The 17,352-nt window shown below is 42.4% G+C and overlaps 1 protein-coding gene across 4 annotated transcripts in view; it reads right to left on the reverse strand.

Moving 5' to 3' along the window:
- The window catches only part of tespa1 (thymocyte expressed, positive selection associated 1), a 197,482-nt gene that overhangs the window by 37,171 nt on the left and 142,959 nt on the right, over positions 1 to 17,352 (reverse strand). The window lies entirely within an intron of this gene.

Consider the following 17,352-nt stretch of genomic DNA (forward strand, 5'->3'; position numbering starts at 1 on the left):
AGCACGACAAGTCACTACAGGTTCGGAGGAAGCATCCCTCGAACTAAAACATTAACTCTGATTTCTCTTCGCAGATACTGCCAGACCTGCTGAGCTTTTCCAACAATTTCTGTTCTTGCATCTAATTTACAACATCTGCAGTTCTTTTAGTTTTAAACCACTGGAGGCCGCAGGATTTGACAATGCTGTTGAAGGAGTTGCTGCTGCGCATTTTGCTCATGCCACTGTGCATTGGTGATGGAAGAGTGATTTGTCAAGACAGTGGACTAGGTACAAATAAAGTTGTCCTGTATAGTGTTGAGTTTCTTCAGAATTGTTGGAGCTGAGCTCATTGAGACAAGTGACAGTCATCCATCACACTCCTAATTTGTGCCTTGTAGATGTTGGACAGGATTTGGGGAATCAGGAATTGAATTACTTGCTGCAGAATCCCCCATCTCTGAACTGCTGTTGTAGCCATAGTATTTATATGGCTGGTCCATTTCAGTTTCTGGTCAGTGGTAATCCCCTTAGAATGTCGATTGAGGTGGATTCAATAATTGTAATCGTGTTGAATATCAAGTGAGTTGGTTAGATTCTCTTTTATTTGAGGTGGTCAGGCCTGACACTTGTTGGGTACAAATGTTACATAAGCTAAAGCATGGATGTTGTTCAGGGATGCAGGAATAAATTACTTAAACTCTCTGAGATTGTGAGCGGAAATGAACACATTATCAGCAGACATCTCTGTTTCGATCTGATGGTGGAGGCAATGTCATTGATGAAGCAATTGAAGACAGTTGAACCGAGAACACGACACTATGGAAGTCCTGTAGTGATTCTGCAAGTGACCTCTGACTTTCTTCCTATCTATTAGATATGATTCCAACCACTTCCCCACCGCCCCCCCATCTCTGATTCCATTTGCTCCAATTTGAACTCTAAGATTTATGCCACACTCAAACAAATTATGCCATTATGTCAAGTGCAGTTACTCTTACCTCACCCTTTGAGTTCAGCCCTTTTATCCCAGAATAGGTAAAGGAATCAGGTGCCAAGTGATACTGGCAAAATTCAAACAACATAAATGAACAGGTAAAGTTTCTGAAAAAACTCAGCAGGTCTGGCAGCATCTGTGATGGAAACAACAGAGTTAACGTTTCGGGTCCGGTGAGTCTTTCTCAGTTCTGAGGAAGGGTAATCAGACCCGAAACTTTGTTTTTGTTCCTGATTTATAGCATCTGCAGTTCTTTCGGTTTTTATAAATGAACAGGTTGTCGATAATGCAGTGCCACTTGATAAAGCTGCTGAAGACTTCTTCTATCACTTTTTTTAATGACTGAGAATAGATTATTAGGGTAATAGTTGCCTGAACTGGATTTGTCCTGCCTTTTGTGGACAAAACATACCAGGATAATTTTTACATTGTGGGTTGAAGTCAGTACTGTGGTTGGACTGCAAAAGGTTAGCTAACAGAGTGGCAATTTCCGACCCCAAGTCTTCTGTGATGCTGAGATAACAAAGTGTAGAGCTGGATGAACACAGCAGGCCAAGCAGCACCATATGAGCAGGAAAGCTGACATTTCAGGCCTAGACCCTTCATCAGAAATGGGGTTGGGGAAGCGGGTTCTGAAATAAGTAGGGAGAGAGTGGGAGGTGGATCGAAGATGGATAGAGGAGAAGATAGGTGGTGGAGACTGACAAGTTAAAGAGGTGGGGATGGAGCCAGTAAAGGTGAGTGTAGGTGGGGAGGTAGGGAGGAGATAGGTCAGTCCAGGGAGGATGGACTGGTCACGGGGTAGGATGAGGTTAGTAGGTAGGAAATAGGGGTGCGGCTTGAAGTGGGAGGAGGGGATAGGTGAGAGGAAGGGCAGGTAGGGAAGTGGGGACAAGCTGTGCTGGTTTTGGGATGCGGTAGGGGGAGGGGAGATTTTGAAGCTTGTGAAATCCACATTAGTACCATTGGGCTGCAGGGTACCACTAACCTCATCCCACCCCCTTGTCCTGTCTGTCCTCCCTGGACTGACCTATCTCCTCCCCACCTAGACTCATCTTTACTGGCTCCATCCCCGCTACTTTGACTTGTATGTCTCCTCTATCTTCTCCTCTATCCATCTTCGATCCGCCTCCCTCTCTCTCCCTATTTATTTCAGAACCTATTATCTTCTATGATGGTGTTGAGGCCCATAGCCTTTTCAGCGTTCAGTGCTTTCAGTTATTTCATGACATCACGGTCTTCACTGATAAAGGCAAACATCCTGCATGCCTTCTTATCCAACCTATTTATTCTTCAGGGATCTGTGTAAAGCACCCCAAGATCCTTCTGCTCCTCTGGACTTTCTAGTGTTCTGCCATTCATTGAATACTCTTTTGACTTCTTATGTCTTCAAAAGTTGATTACCTCACATTTATCAGGATTAAATTTCAAGTTCCACTGTTCTGACCACTTGACCAATCCATTTACATTTTCCTATAGCCTAACACTTTGCTCCTCACTGTCAACCCCAAATTTACTAATCATTGTTCTCACATTCTGATCTACGAATATCACAAACAATGACACTACATGACAGTCTCCAATCACCACAAGCAGCCTTCTACCGCTACTCTCTGTTTTCCACCAAGAAGCCAATGCCATATTTAACCTGCCAAGGTATCTTTGATCTCAGGGGCTTTTATCGTCTTCATCAGCTTCCCGTGTGGAACTTTGTCAAAGGCCTTCTTAAAATCCACCTAAATTACATAAATTGCTTTACTCTCATTGACACAGTACTCACTTCCTCAAAAAAAAATTCAATGAGATTTGTTAGGCATTGCCTCCTATGCTTTCTAGGATTGATCTTGTTTTTGTATGTGGGAAGTAATTTTCTCCTTTACTGTTTTTGCTAATTGACTCCCTGCTACTGATGTAAAACTCACTGGTCTATTACTCCCTGGTCTATCTTTACGCTTCCAGTTATCTGCCATCTGTCTTGTGGTCAAAGATGCTTTAAAAATTTGGGTCAGGGTGCTGTTATTACCTCCCTCATATCTCATAACAGCATGGGATACAGCTCATCTGCACCTGGGATCTTGTTCACTTTTTAACCAACCAAAATTTCCAATACTGCTGAACTCTTATATTAATATGCTCAAGATATATACAGTCCATTTTCTCAAAGTTTGTCCTTGCATCCGCCATGAAAGTCAAAAGAAACACTCTATAATTATACTTTGTGTTCCTTTAAAATCGTGGCTTTGCTGGAAGCCTAAAACCAGCGCAGATAATACTGCTCTGAAAAAGCTTCATATCAGACTTGAAATGTTAATCCTATTTCTGTCTTCACAGAAACTGACAGATCTGTTTGGTTTCTCCAGCATTCCTTGTATTTGTTCATTACAAAAATGTTTTGTAAGTGTTTGGGACTTAGATTTGGAACTTTATTTGTCAAAGAAGGAAGAATCTTTTCCATCCTTTTAACATCTCCAGGACTGCTTGGAATCAGTGGTCTGGGCCGTGTTCAAGTACTCAGTAGCAAATCTGGATGAATACGCCACCACTGTCATGGACTTTGTTACCAAATGCATAGTAGACTGTCTGCCAAAGAAGTCAATCTGAGTGTTGCCCAATCATAAATCTTGAATGAACCAAGAAATCCACTCCCTTCTGAAGACCAGACATGTGGCATTCAAGTTGAATGACCCAGGCCAATACAAAAAATCTAGATATGATCTCTGTATAGCCATCAGGGATGCCAAGAGGCAGTAATGGACCAAGCTAGAGAACCAAACACACCAAGCAACCTCCTGCTGCCTATGGCAAGGTCAAAACAACATTACAGGATACAAATGAAACACAGCAAGATAGCACACAAAGACACATCCCTCGCTGATGTGCTCAAAGTTTTCTATGTTCAATTTGAGCAGGATGCCAGCAACATGGTCATGCCTGCCCCAACAGTCCCAGGCACACATGTTCCCTCTGTCACTGCTGCAGACATCAGATCAATCTTCCTGGGAGTCAACCCAAGGAAAGGGATAGGCCCAGATGGTGTCCCAGGCCGAACACTCAGATCCTGTGCAGAACAACTGGCGGAGGTATTCATGGACACCTTCAACCTCTTTCTCCACCAACTGAAGTCCCCACCTGCTTCAAGAAGAGCACCATCATCCCTGTACCTAAGAAAGCACATGCAAGGTGCCGTAATGACTACCAGACAGTCACTCTGATCTCAATAATCATGAAGTGCTTCGAAAGACTGGTCATGGCCCTCATCAACTCGTCTCCCAGTCTGCCTTCATGCTTTACAATTTGACTATCAATGTAGAAGGTCCACAACAAATGCCATATCCTTCACCCTGCGCTCATCCCAGGAACATCTGGATGTCAGACTCCTGCTCATTGACTACAGTTCTGCATTCAATACCATTATCCCCTCCAGACTGATCTCAAAACTGTGTGACTTTGGTCTTGGCTCCGCCCACTGCAAATTGATCCTCGTCTTTCTGACCTATAGGCAGTAATCGGTGATGATAGGTAACTGCATCTGCTCCACGATATCACTCAACACTGGAGCCCCACCACCACCCCTCCCCCCACTCCACACCCAGGGATGCATCCACAGCCCCCTTCTAATATTCCTTGTACACCCATGGCTGTGTTGCCAATTTCCAGATGAACTTAATTTACAGGTTCATTGATGAGACCACCATAGTAGGAAGGATATCTAACAATGATGAGTCAAAATACAGAGTGGAGCTGGAGGGCTTGATGACATGGTGCAATGAAAACAATCTCCCCCTTACCACCAGAAAAACTAAAGAGCTGATCATTGACTTCAGAAAGAAAGGAGGAGAACATGCCCCCCATCTACATCAATGGCACTGAGATTAAGAAGGTGGAGAGTGCCAAGTTCCTCTGAGTGACGATAACTGACGATCTGTCCTGGACTGCCCACATAGATGCAACAATCAAGAAGGCACAACAATGCCACTTCTTCCTCTGGTGGCTCAGGACATTTGGCATGGCCATACGGGCCCTCATCAACCTCTTCAGATGCACCATTGAAAGCATACTGTCCAGGTGCATAATAACCTGGTATGGCAACTGCTCTGCCCAGGACCGTAAGAAAGCACAGAAGGATTTGTGCACAGGCTATACCATCACGAAAGCCAACCTTCTATCCATGGACCCCATTTGCATGGCTCGCTGCTACAGAAAAGCGCTAACATCATCAATGACCCATCACATACCAGTAATGATCTCCTACAGCCTCTTCCGTCAAGCAAAAGATACAGAAGCCCGAACACACGCATGAGCAGGTTCAGGAACAGCTTCTTACTGACCATTATTAGGCTGATGAATGGCCTCTCTAGCATCAAATAATGATTGACTTTGTTAACGTATATCTCGTCAAGCGCTTGCCCTTTCCAAGGTAGCCTGTACTTCTCTCTAAATTGTTTTGATCTATACACCTTTGCTTACGGTTATCTGCCTGTACTGCTTGTAAACAATGCTTTTCAATGTCCTTCAGTACACGTGACAATAAATCAAAGAATAAATCAATCAATTAATGGCAGCAGAGGCTCAAGTCTGGAAGTCCCAACTCCAAACATGGCATCGAAGACAGAATCATTGTGTGGTAATGAAGGAAACCATTCAAACTATCACGCCTGCACTGGCTCCTCAAAGTGGCATCATTACCTCTTGCCAACCTCCTGCATTTACCCCATGCCCTTGGACGTTAAAAGTTTTTTTATAAATCATATCACTCTTGCTCCATTTGAATATCATTTTAAATCCATGCTCTCTCATTCTTATTCCTTTTACAAGTGGGAACAGCTTTTCCCTATATACTCTATCCAACCTACCCAAGATTTAAGATTTATGACCATCTGGAAGAGCATGGCTTGATCAAATACAGTCAACACGGCTTTGTGAGGGGTAGGTCATGCCTTACAAACCTGATCGAGTTTTTTGAGGATGTGACTAGAAAGGTTGATGAGGGTCGAGCTGTGGATGTGGTGTATATGGACTTCAGTAAGGCATTTGATAAGGTTCCCCATGGTAGGCTCATTCAGAAGGTCAGGAGGAATGGGATACAGGGGAACTTAGCTGCTTGGATACAGAATTGGCTGGCCAACAGAAGACAGCGAGTGGTAGTAGAAGGAAAATATTATGCCTGGAAGTCAGTGGTGAGTGGAGTTCCACAGGGCTCTGTCCTTGGGCCTCTACTGTTTGTAATTTTTATTAATGACTTGGATGAGGGAATTGAAGGATGGGTCAGCAAGTTTGCAGACGACACAAAGGTTGGAGGTGTCGTTGACAGTGTAGAGGGCTGTTGTAGGCTGCAGCGGGACATTGACAGGATGCAGAGATGGGCTGAGAGGTGGCAGATGGAGTTCAACCTGGATAAATGCGAGGTGATGCATTTTGGAAGGTCGAATTTGAAAGCTGAGTACAGGATTAAGGATAGGATTCTTGGCAGCGTGGAGGAACAGAGGGATCTTGGTGTGCAGATACATAGATCCCTTAAAATGGCCACCCAAGTGGACAGGGTTGTTAAGAAAGCATATGGTGTTTTGGCTTTCATTAACAGGGGGATTGAGTTTAAGAGTCGTGAGATCTTGTTGCAGCTCTATAAAACTTTGGTTAGACCGCACTTGGAATACTGCGTCCAGTTCTGGGCGCCCTATTATAGGAAAGATGTGGATGCTTTGGAGAGGGTTCAGAGGAGGTTTACCAGGATGCTGACTGGACTGGAGGGCTTATCTTATGAAGAGAGGTTGACTGAGCTCGGTCTCTTTTCATTGGAGAAAAGGAGGAGGAGAGGGGACCTAATTGAGGTATACAAGATAATGAGAGGCATAGATAGAGTTGATAGCCAGAGACTATTTCCCAGGGCAGAAATGGCTAGCACGAGGGGTCATAGTTTTAAGCTGGTTGGTGGAAAGTATCGAGGGGATGTCAGAGGCAGGTTCTTTACGCAGAGAGTTGTGAGAGCATGGAATGCGTTGCCAGCAGCAGTTGTGGAAGCAAGGTAATTGGGGTCATTTAAGAGACTGCTGGACATGTATATGGTCACAGAAATTTGAGGGTGCATACATGAGGATCAATGGTCGGCACAACATTGTGGGCTGAAGGGCCTGTTCTGTGCTGTACTGTTCTATGTTCTATGTTCTATGTTCTATGATTTTGGAAACGTCTACCAAAACTCCGCTCAGGCTTATTCTCTGCAACTACTTCAATCTATTCTCATAACTGAAGTTTTCTCATTCCTGGAACAATTCTTGTAAGTTACTTCTGCACTGTTTGCAATCTATTCACATCTTTCTTACAATATGGCACCCAGAACACAAGTACAAAAACAACCAAAAAAAGCCTTCTGCCCTCATTTGGTCCATATCCCTCTATTCCCTCCCCACATTTGTAACTATTCAGATGCTTCTTAAATGTCACCAATGTGCCTGCTTCCACTGCCTCCTCTGGCAGCGCATTCCAGACTGCAACCACTCTCTGCGTGAAAAGATTTCTTTGCACATCTTCCTTAGACTTTTGCTCTCTCATCTTGAACCTCTGCCCACTTGTAATTGAAACTTCAACCCTGGGGGGGAAAAAGTTCTGACCATCCACCCTACTCATACCTCTCATAATTTTGTAGACCTCTGTCAGTTTCCTCTCAGCCGCTGTCTTTCTCGTGAAAACAATCCTAGCCTTTTTAACCTTTCCTCATAGTCAATACCCTTGAGACCAAGCAACATCCTGGTGAAACTTCTTTTCATTCTTTCCAAAGCTTTCATATCTGTCCGGTAATGTGGTGATCAAAGCTGCACACAATACTCCAAATGCGGCCTAACAAGGGTTTTATATAACTGCTGCAACATGGTTTGCCAACTTTTGTACTCCATGTTCCAGATGATGAAGGCAATCATGCCATATGCCTTCTTAATCACTTTGGCTACCTGTGTGGCCACTTTTAGGGAACTGTGGACACCCAGGTCTGTCTGTATGTTAATGTTCCTAAGGGTTCTGCCAATATAATTCAAGTTTGATTCTCCAAAATGCATCACCTTGCATTTGTCTGGAATAAACTCCTTCTGTCATTCTGAGCCCAAGTCGCCAATTTATCCATATCTTGTTGTATCCTTTCACAATCGTCAGCAATATCAGCAAATCCACCAATTTTTGTGTCACCCCGCAAATTTGCTGATCAGACCAACTATATTTTCCTCCAGATCATTTATATGCACTACCAACAACAAGGACCTGAGACTGATCCCTGTGGAACACCAGTAGTTAGCAGTCTCTATTCTGAAAAATAAGCTTCTACTGCTATCCTGTCTTCTATGACCAAGCCATTTTTGTATCCATCTATCCAGCCCACCCCGAATCCCATGTGATTTTTATTTTTGTACCAATCTGCCATATGGGACTTTATCAAACGCCTTACTAACATCCATATAAACTGCATCCACAGCTCTTCTCTCATCAATTATCTTTATCACCTCTTCAAAAAATTTGATCGGGTTGGTGAGACATGATCTTCTCTGTACAAAGTCATACTGCCTATTGATAATTAGTCCAGTTTCTTCCCAATGTGCATATGTCCTGACCCTCACTATCTTCTCTAAGAACTTCACCATCATGTATGTCAGACTCACCAGCCTATATTTTCTTGAATTATCCCTGCTTCCTTTCTTAAATAAGGGAATAATATTGGCTACTCTCCAGTCCTCTGGAACCTCGCCTGTGGTCAAGGACGATGTGAAGATATCTGCTAATGCCCCAGCTATTTCTTCCCTTGCCTATCGCATTAACCTGGGACAGGTCCCATCTGGCCCTGGGGACTTGTCTTCTTTAATGCAACTGAAGATACCAAAAACTTCCACCTTTAATATATTGACATTCTATAGAGTATTCACATACTCATCCCTGACTTCAACATCAGCCATGTCCTTCTTCCTTGGGCATCAGTGGCAAGGCAGCATTTATTGCCCGTGCCTAATTACCCAGAGGGCAGTTCAGAGTCAATCACATGTAGGCCAGACCAGGTAAAGATAGCAGTTTCCTTCTTTAAAGGACATTAGTGAACCAGATGGGTTTTTCCAACAATTGACAATGGGTTCATGGTCATCATTTGATTCTTAATTCCGGATATTTTATCAAATTCAAATTCCACCATCTGTGATGGCAGGATTCGAACCTGGGTCCCCAGAATATTATCTGGGTCTCTGGATTAATAGTCCAGCAATAATACCACTAGGCGATCACCTCCCCATGCTGAATGCACATCGTCCAACTTATTGTAATAGGAATATTTTAGGTTCTGAATTTTACCTCCAGTTTTATCATTCTTTCTTTGCTGGAGGAGGAATTATTTGGGCTTTCCTTCCTGTCCATTCTTTACCCTGGCTATGTGACTTACTTCTCATTTTTCTCAAATGTTTGGTCAATAACAGAAAAAAACATTGAAGTGTCATTTCATAATCTTCTGTTATTATAGCTGGTAGACAAACAGGAGGCTGGAATAACTCAGCAAACATCTGCAGGAAAGGAGCAGTTAATGTTTTGGGTGTTACCCTTCAGTCCTGAAGAAGAGTAACACCCGAAACGTTGACTGCCCCTTTCCTCCAGATGCTGCTTGGCTTGCTGTGTTCTTCCAGCCTCCGCTTGTCTACTTTGGATTCCAGCATCTGCAGTTTTCTTTGTCTCTTGCCATTACAACTGCATGTCTTGACATTGCTACCCTTGGTCTTCTACATAAGTTCTGATTACAGGAGATAAGAATGTTTTAAATTCTTTGAAAATGATTAGTTTTCCTGCAAGCCTTGTGTATACTCAGCCTTTTGTGCCCTTATCGATCTATCAAAATTATTTTGCTTAATTCTCACAAAATCCATGTAAATTTATCCAAGTTGTTTCTGTAAGTTCTGAAGCCTCAGCCTGTGGTTATGGGACTAAATCATACCACAAAAAGCAAACTTTTTCGCCTCATTATTGTATTTTTTTCTGCTTACACCTGTCATAGGCACATTTATTTCTCATTATGTTAAGTTGTGACAGTTTTGTGTCTTTAACAGAGATTTGTTCTTTGCTGTTTTTCTTGTTGAGATGTTTTGCCAGGCGCTGGAACATCTGCTTTGGAAGCAGTGGGGAAACAGCTTTGAGCTCCCAGAATTTTTCTAAATTAGACAAATGAAGTATGACTGGATGGGGCAAGGCTTGTACAGGCCTTGGATTTTAGTTTTGCTTTTAATTGGGGTTTAGACTTGGATGTTGAAGCTAATGGATACAGATCTCTCTCTCTCCCGCAGCAAAAAGCTTAAACTCTGTCTCTGCAGCTTTGTTCTTTTAAGTATACCATTCTGCTGGAGGGAAGATATCATACAGACAAAACCTGCTCTGATAAATTTACCTTTGCCAAAGGCATGTTTATGGGATGCTGCTGTTGATTAGTTGTTAAATAATATATTATTTTACTAAGTGTTTTAATAGTCAAAGTAATGACATCTTCTTTTTCAGTTTGTATTTTAACTGTGTTGTAAGAACAAAGCATGTTTTGCTTAAAGCTTTATAGCGAGCCAGTTGAAACACATCTGGAAAATAGCACCTAATTAAAAGAAATGTTAATCAAAGCTATATTTTTGATATATATTTCAGGGGATCTTGTCTGGTCAAACATCATTCAAGGAACCCTGCACCTATTTGTCCAACACCACACCCCTCCTCTCAGCAGATGTCCTTGTGACAACTTGAACCAGACACCATGAAGACAGCATACCATCCTGGAGTTACATTGATGGCCTTAGCAATGCTTCCTCTATCACTATCACTCCTCCTTTCTTCTTCCTCCCCTTTTGTACAGTTAGGCTGCTCAGGGTGCCAGGCCCTTGCCTCTGTCTACAGAGAAACCAATACTTTTATCAACTTCCAAAATGAAGAACCAATTTGTGAGTGGGTCTGTAGGGGACTCTGCACTACATGTCTGTTTCTCTTGGGTTGCCTGGCAGTCAATATTCCCTTCCTTCCTCCAGCCCTACCTCTCTAAATGCACTGCGTCTCAGGCACTTAAAGTAAGTAGGAGTGGAAAAGAGACAGCTTGATCTTTCATTATCTTTGTGAAGCCCAAGTTGTTTTGTGGAATTTTGTATGGTTATTACAGAATTCACCAGAATCCCTTGCACCCACAGCATCTTTAGAAAAATCATGATACACCCAAACAGGTGCTGTCAATCCAGAGCTGCACTGTATGGTTGTTGACATTTGCCCTGGACATGGCAGAGACCTGGAGCTCCTGTTGGACAATAGCAGATCCATCCTTAGATACGGAGCCCAAAAGTACTCACAATTTTCCAAATGCAATCTGATCAGAGCCTTATATAGCTACAAGAATACATCTCTGCTCTTGTTTTCTTGCACTCTTGAAGTGAATGCTAACATTGCACTTTCCTTCCTAAATGCCAGATGAGCCTGCATGTTAAACTTCAAGAGAATCCTGTACTAGGATTTCCAAGTTTCCTTTGTACATCAGATTTCTGTAGTCTTTTCACATTTAGAAATTAAACTATGCTTCTCGTCTTCCAATCAAAGTGCATAACTGCACACTTTTGTACGTTGCATTCCACCTGCCACTTCTTTGCCCATTGTCCAAACCTGTGATAGCAACAATGTCGTCAGTTCCTACGTTCAGATTATTAATGGGTAACGTGAATAGTGGTCCCATAACTGACCCCAAGGTACTCCACTAAGGCATTGGCTAGCATCCCGGAAAAGAGCCCTTTTGCACACACTGTCTGCCTTTTATAAGTCAGCCAATCCACTATCCATGCCTGTGCCTTACCCTAACACTTGGAGCTCCTACCTTACATTGCAGCCTCTTGTGTGGCACCTTGTCAAAGGACTTCTGAAAATCCAAATAGATCATGTCTGCTAGCTTTCTTATATCTAACTTTCTTATTATTTTGGACTGTTGGAAAGTGTGGCTAGAGAAGTTGTAATGAAGAGTAAAGAAATGGCAGAGGAACTGAATGGATACCTTGCAACTGTGTACAGTGGAATACACCATCACACCACAACTTCAAGAGAGTGAGGGACCAGAGGTGAGTTCATTGGCCATCACTAAGGAGAAGGTGCTGGTGAAACTGAAAGCTCTAAAGGTGGGTACATCACCCAGACCAGATGGGCTACACCCTACAGTTCTGAAGGATACAGCTAAGGAGGTTGTGGAGGCAATTGTGGTGATATTTCTGGAATCACTAAAGGGAGGAAGGCAGAAGACTGGAATCTGTAGACCAATTATATATAAATGTATTATATAAATGATTTGGATATGAATATAGGAGGCATGCTTAGTAGGTTTGCAGATTAACCAAAATAAGGTAGTGTAGTGCACAGTGAAGAAGAATATTTCAGAGTACAACAGAACTTTGATCAGATTGGCCAAGTTGCAGATAGAGTTTAATTTAGATAAATAGAAGGTGTTCCATTTTGGTTAGACAAACCAGGGCAGGATTTACACAATTATTGGTAAGGCCCTGGAAGAGTTGTGAACAAAAAGACCTCAGAGTACAGGTTCATAGTTCCCTAAAAATGGAGTCACAGCTTGATAAGCTGGTGAATAAGGTATTTGGCACGCTTGCCTTCATTGATCAGAACATTGAGCATAAGGAATTGGGATGTTATGATGTAGCTATGCAGATCATTGGTAAAGCCACTTACAGGATATTGTGTACAATTCTGGTTACCCTTCTATAGGAAGGATGTTGTTAAACTTAAGAGGAAAATTTACAATAGTGTTGAAAAGATACAATGGAGTTGCCCGGACTGGAGGCTTTGCGTTATAGGGAGAGGATGAAAAGGCTGGGGCTTTTCTCCCTAGAGCGTTGGAAGATGAGAGGTGTCCTTTTGGAGGTTTAGAAAATGATGAGGGGCCCAGATAGGGTGAATAGCCAACGTCTTTTTTCTCATGTGAGGTTGTTCAAAACTAGAGGGCATAGGTTTAAACTAAGTGAAGAAAGATTTAAAGAGGACCAGAGGGGTAACTTTTTCATGTAAAAGGTGAGCCATGTATAGAACAAGCTGCCAGAGGATGTAGCGGAGGCAGATGAAATTTAATATTTAAAAGGCACCTGGATAGGTATGTGGATAGTAAAGTTTTGGTGGGATACGGCCAAATGCTGAAAAATGTAACTAGGTCAGACTTGAATGTCTGGTCAAGTTGGACTGAAGTAAGGTGAGGGCCCATGGTGTTCAAGGTGAGCTACTGACATGGATTGAGGATTGGCTGTCTGACAGAAGGCAAAGAGTTGGGATAAAAGGCTCTTTCTCAGAATGGCAACAGTTAACAAGTGATGTCCCGCAGGGTTCAGTGTTGGGGCCGCAGCTGTTCACTTTATACATTAATGATCTCGGTGAAGGGACTGGGGGCATTCTGGCAAAGTTTGCTGATGATACGAAGTTAGATGGACAGGCAGGTAATACTGAGGAGGTGGGGAGGCTGCAGAAAGATTTAGACAGTTGAGGAGAGTGGTCCAGGAAATGGCTGATGAAATTCAACGTGTGCAAATGTGAGGTCTTGCACTTTGGAAAAAAGAATACAGGCATGGACTATTTTCTAAACGGTATGAAAATTCATAAAGCCGAAGTACAAAGGGATCTGACAGTCCTAGTCCAGGATTCTCTAAAGGTTAACTTGCAGGTTGAGCCCATGATTAAGAAAGCGAACGTAACGTTGTCATTTATCTCAAGAGGGTTGGAATATAAAAGCAGCGATGTGCTTCTGAGGCTTTATAAGTATCTAGTTAGGCCCCATTTAGAATACTGTGTCCAATTTTGGGACCCACACCTCAGGAAGGACATACTGGCACCGGAGCATGTCCAGCAGAGATTCACATGGATGATCCCTGGAATGCTAGGCCTAACATATGATGGACGGCTGAGGTTCCTGGGATTGTATTCATTAGAGCTTAGAAGGTTGACGGGAGATCTAATAGAAACTTACAAGATAATGCTTGGCTTAGAAAGAGTGGACGCTGGGAAGTTGTTTCCGTTAGGCAGGGAGACTAGGACCCAGGGCACAGCCTCAGAATTTGAGGGGGTCAATTTAGAATGGAAATGAGGAGACATTTCTTCAGCCAGAGAGTGGTGGGCCCGTGGAATTCATTGCCACAGAGCGCAGTGGATGCCGGGATGTTAAATATCTTCAAGGCAGAGATTGATAAATTCTTGATCTCGCAAGGAATTAAGGGCTATGGGGAGAGTGCAGGGAAGTGGAGTTGAAATGCCCATCAGCCATGATTTAAATGGTGGAGTGGACTCAATGGGCCAAATGGCCTTACTTCCACTCCTATGTCTTTTGGTCTTGTGATCTTATGAAGGTTCTGTTTCCATGCTGCCTGACTCTGTGATTCTATGACTCTTCGCTGGCCACAGGCGAAATGCCAGATGACTGGAGGATAGCTAATGCAGCTCCTTTGTTCTGAAAGGGCAGCAGGGATCAACAAGTAATTATAGAACTGTTAGTTTGATGTCAGCGGTAGGGAAGTCATTGGAAAAAATTTTCAGGGACAGAATTGATTAACACTTGGGAAGATGTGGATTGATCAGGGATAGTCAGCACCGATTTGTTGGAGAGAGATCCTGTCTGACTAATGTATTTGAGTTTTTTTGAAAAGGTGACAAAATATATTGATATAGGTCATGCAATTGATGTTGTTTACATAGATTTCAGTAGGGCCTTAGCAACGTTGCACATGTAAGTCTGGTCTGGTCCAAAAAGTGCAAGCTGATGGGATCCAAGGCAAGTTGGCAAACTGGACCCTAAATTGGCTTATAAATAGGGTGATAGTGGTAGGTTGTTCTGTGATTTGAAGCCTATGACCAGTGGTCTAACACTGAGATCAGTGCTGGACCCTTGTTAATTATCATGTATATTAATGACTTGGGTGCAAATAAAGCTGGTATAATTTGAAGATGGCAAGTTTGAAGATGCAATTAAAATTGGTGATGTTGTTGATAATGAGGAGAATGGTCTCAGATTGCAATCTGCTATTAACCAGCTAGTAAACTGGACAAAGCATTGACTAGTGAAACTTAATCCTTATAAGTGTGAGATGAGGTGTTTTGGGAGGCCTAAGAAGGGAATGATTTACACAATGAATGATAGGTCCCTAGAGTACTGAGGAACAAAGGACAAAGGGACCTTGGTGTATAAGCCCATAGATCCCTGAAGGTGGCAGCACAGAAATACAGGAAGGTGAAGAATGGAAACAGAATGCTTGCCTTCATTTGCTGGGGAATAGAATTTAGGAGCAAGGAATTCTTGCAACAACTTTATAAAACATTAGTTAGGTCATCATTGGAATACTGTGTGCAGTTCTACTTGCCTCACATTATCAGAAGGGTGTGATTGCACAGGAAAAGGTGTAGATGAGTTTCAGCAGGATGTTGACTAGAATGGCAAAAGTTTCAGTTATGAAGAGAGACTGGATAGGCTGGGACTTGTTTTCCTTCGAGCAGAGGAGGCTGAGGGGGATATATGATTGAGGTATTCAAAATTATAATAGGCACGAATAGAGTAGAATTGTAAAAAAATACAAAACAATTCCCCATGATAGGCATACCTAAGAACACAGGATATAATTTTGAAGGTGAGGAGTAATTGGTTCAGAGGAGATCTGAGGAAAGAACGTTTCTCCCAAGAGAGTGGTAGAGTAATGGAACATGCTGCTTGAGAGGATGGTGGAGACAGCTGCTCTGATAATATTTAAGAAACATCTGGATGAGCACTTAAAATGTCAGGGCATAGTAGGCTATAGACCAAGTGCAGGTAAACAGGATGAGTGCAGTTTGGTGTTTGCTGATTAGCAGAGAGATGGTGGGTTGATGGGCTTGTTTCTATACTGTATGACTCAGTGAGACTATGACACATTTTCAAGGGAATGGGCGGGCGGGAGAACTGCCCCTCTTAAGTCCAAGCTACATAGGTTTTTCCTATGGAGTCAATGAGCTGAAACTTCTGAGGTGTCCCAACAAGCATCTTGGGTTATCCAACTGGTCTCCTCCAGAAATGGAAAGGCCTGATGTCAGACACAGCAAGTCAGTCTGGGCCTTTGTTTGCAAGGAGGCAGACATCCAAAATTGGTAATAGAATGGCATTGTGATCAGCATGAACATGGTGGGCCAAAGGACATGTTTTCTGTCTGATGTTGTTGGATGTAAGCTGAAACCTGATATTAGAGAACAAATGAAAACAAAACCAAGTACAGATTGCCTGCCTTCTAAAATGTTCTGTTTGTTGTGAAATGACTTCACAAGGACTAGTATCCCATCACCAAGTCACCCTTTACTCACATGTGCATATCCATGACACTGACCCAGCTAGCTCAGAGCTGGTTCCTAGACTGAGTAGAACCCCTGACACTCCTGTTTGTATCTGTCAGCCAGGACTCCCTGATTGACTGGTTTAATAACCCCAATCAGAAAACTAATATTCTATGAAATCCATCTGGCTGCTGTAAGCACCGCAGTTTGTTAATTATTATTATTCAAGTTCTTAAAAGCATGCTTTTTGCAGGCGCTATTGACAAGCCTTTGAGAAACACCTGAAAGTCTGGGCTTGCTATATTTTACATTATTTATGAATTTACTTCTGAGGAAATAAATAAATGCTATATAAATAAATAATAAATCATTACACAGTGTTGCGTTGAGGCCATGACTCTAGGCTCAAGATCCCCTTTCATCACTGACTGAACTGGCTAAGAATTGCCTCCACAAAGCCTTTCCAACTTGTCTAAGCAGTGTGTTGCTCTATCTTGCAATCATCATTTCCATGTCTGACATCTTCAATATATTAGAAATTTGATATGTATCACAATAATAAAAAGGTTTCTGCTTCTGAAGTAAGATTGAAGTTCGGTCACCCAACACATGCTCTTGTCACTGAACAGAAAAACATCAGGTACAGTTTGAAAAGCCCCGGGGCCAAAGTGTAGATGCACAATTGTTTATGATGTCTTTATAGTTGGTAGAGGAGTTACATAATATTCTTCCAAATCTCCCTAGACAGGGTAGGAACCAGAAGATGAGGGACTCTATTTTAAGGAAGGTTCTGAGGCCAATCAATTCAACACCATTGATGGGTAAGGTTTCGGAAACAATAATTAAAAATAACACAACCAGAACATTGAGAATTTTGAGATAAATAATGCGGTCCAGTGTGGATTTGTAAAATTCTAATCACAATTGAGAAATGCAATTCATTTTTAATGAGGCAACCCAATGAAGTTTGATGAAGGGAATGATTGATTTTGATACTGGATTTGAACACTAAAGGTTGTTTAAGAAAAGTGAGGCTTGGAACATGAGGGTTAATGCTGGGCTAATTTTATAAA

This window comes from Stegostoma tigrinum, chromosome 32, assembly GCF_030684315.1.
Source record: "Stegostoma tigrinum isolate sSteTig4 chromosome 32, sSteTig4.hap1, whole genome shotgun sequence".
NCBI lineage: Eukaryota > Metazoa > Chordata > Chondrichthyes > Orectolobiformes > Stegostomatidae > Stegostoma > Stegostoma tigrinum.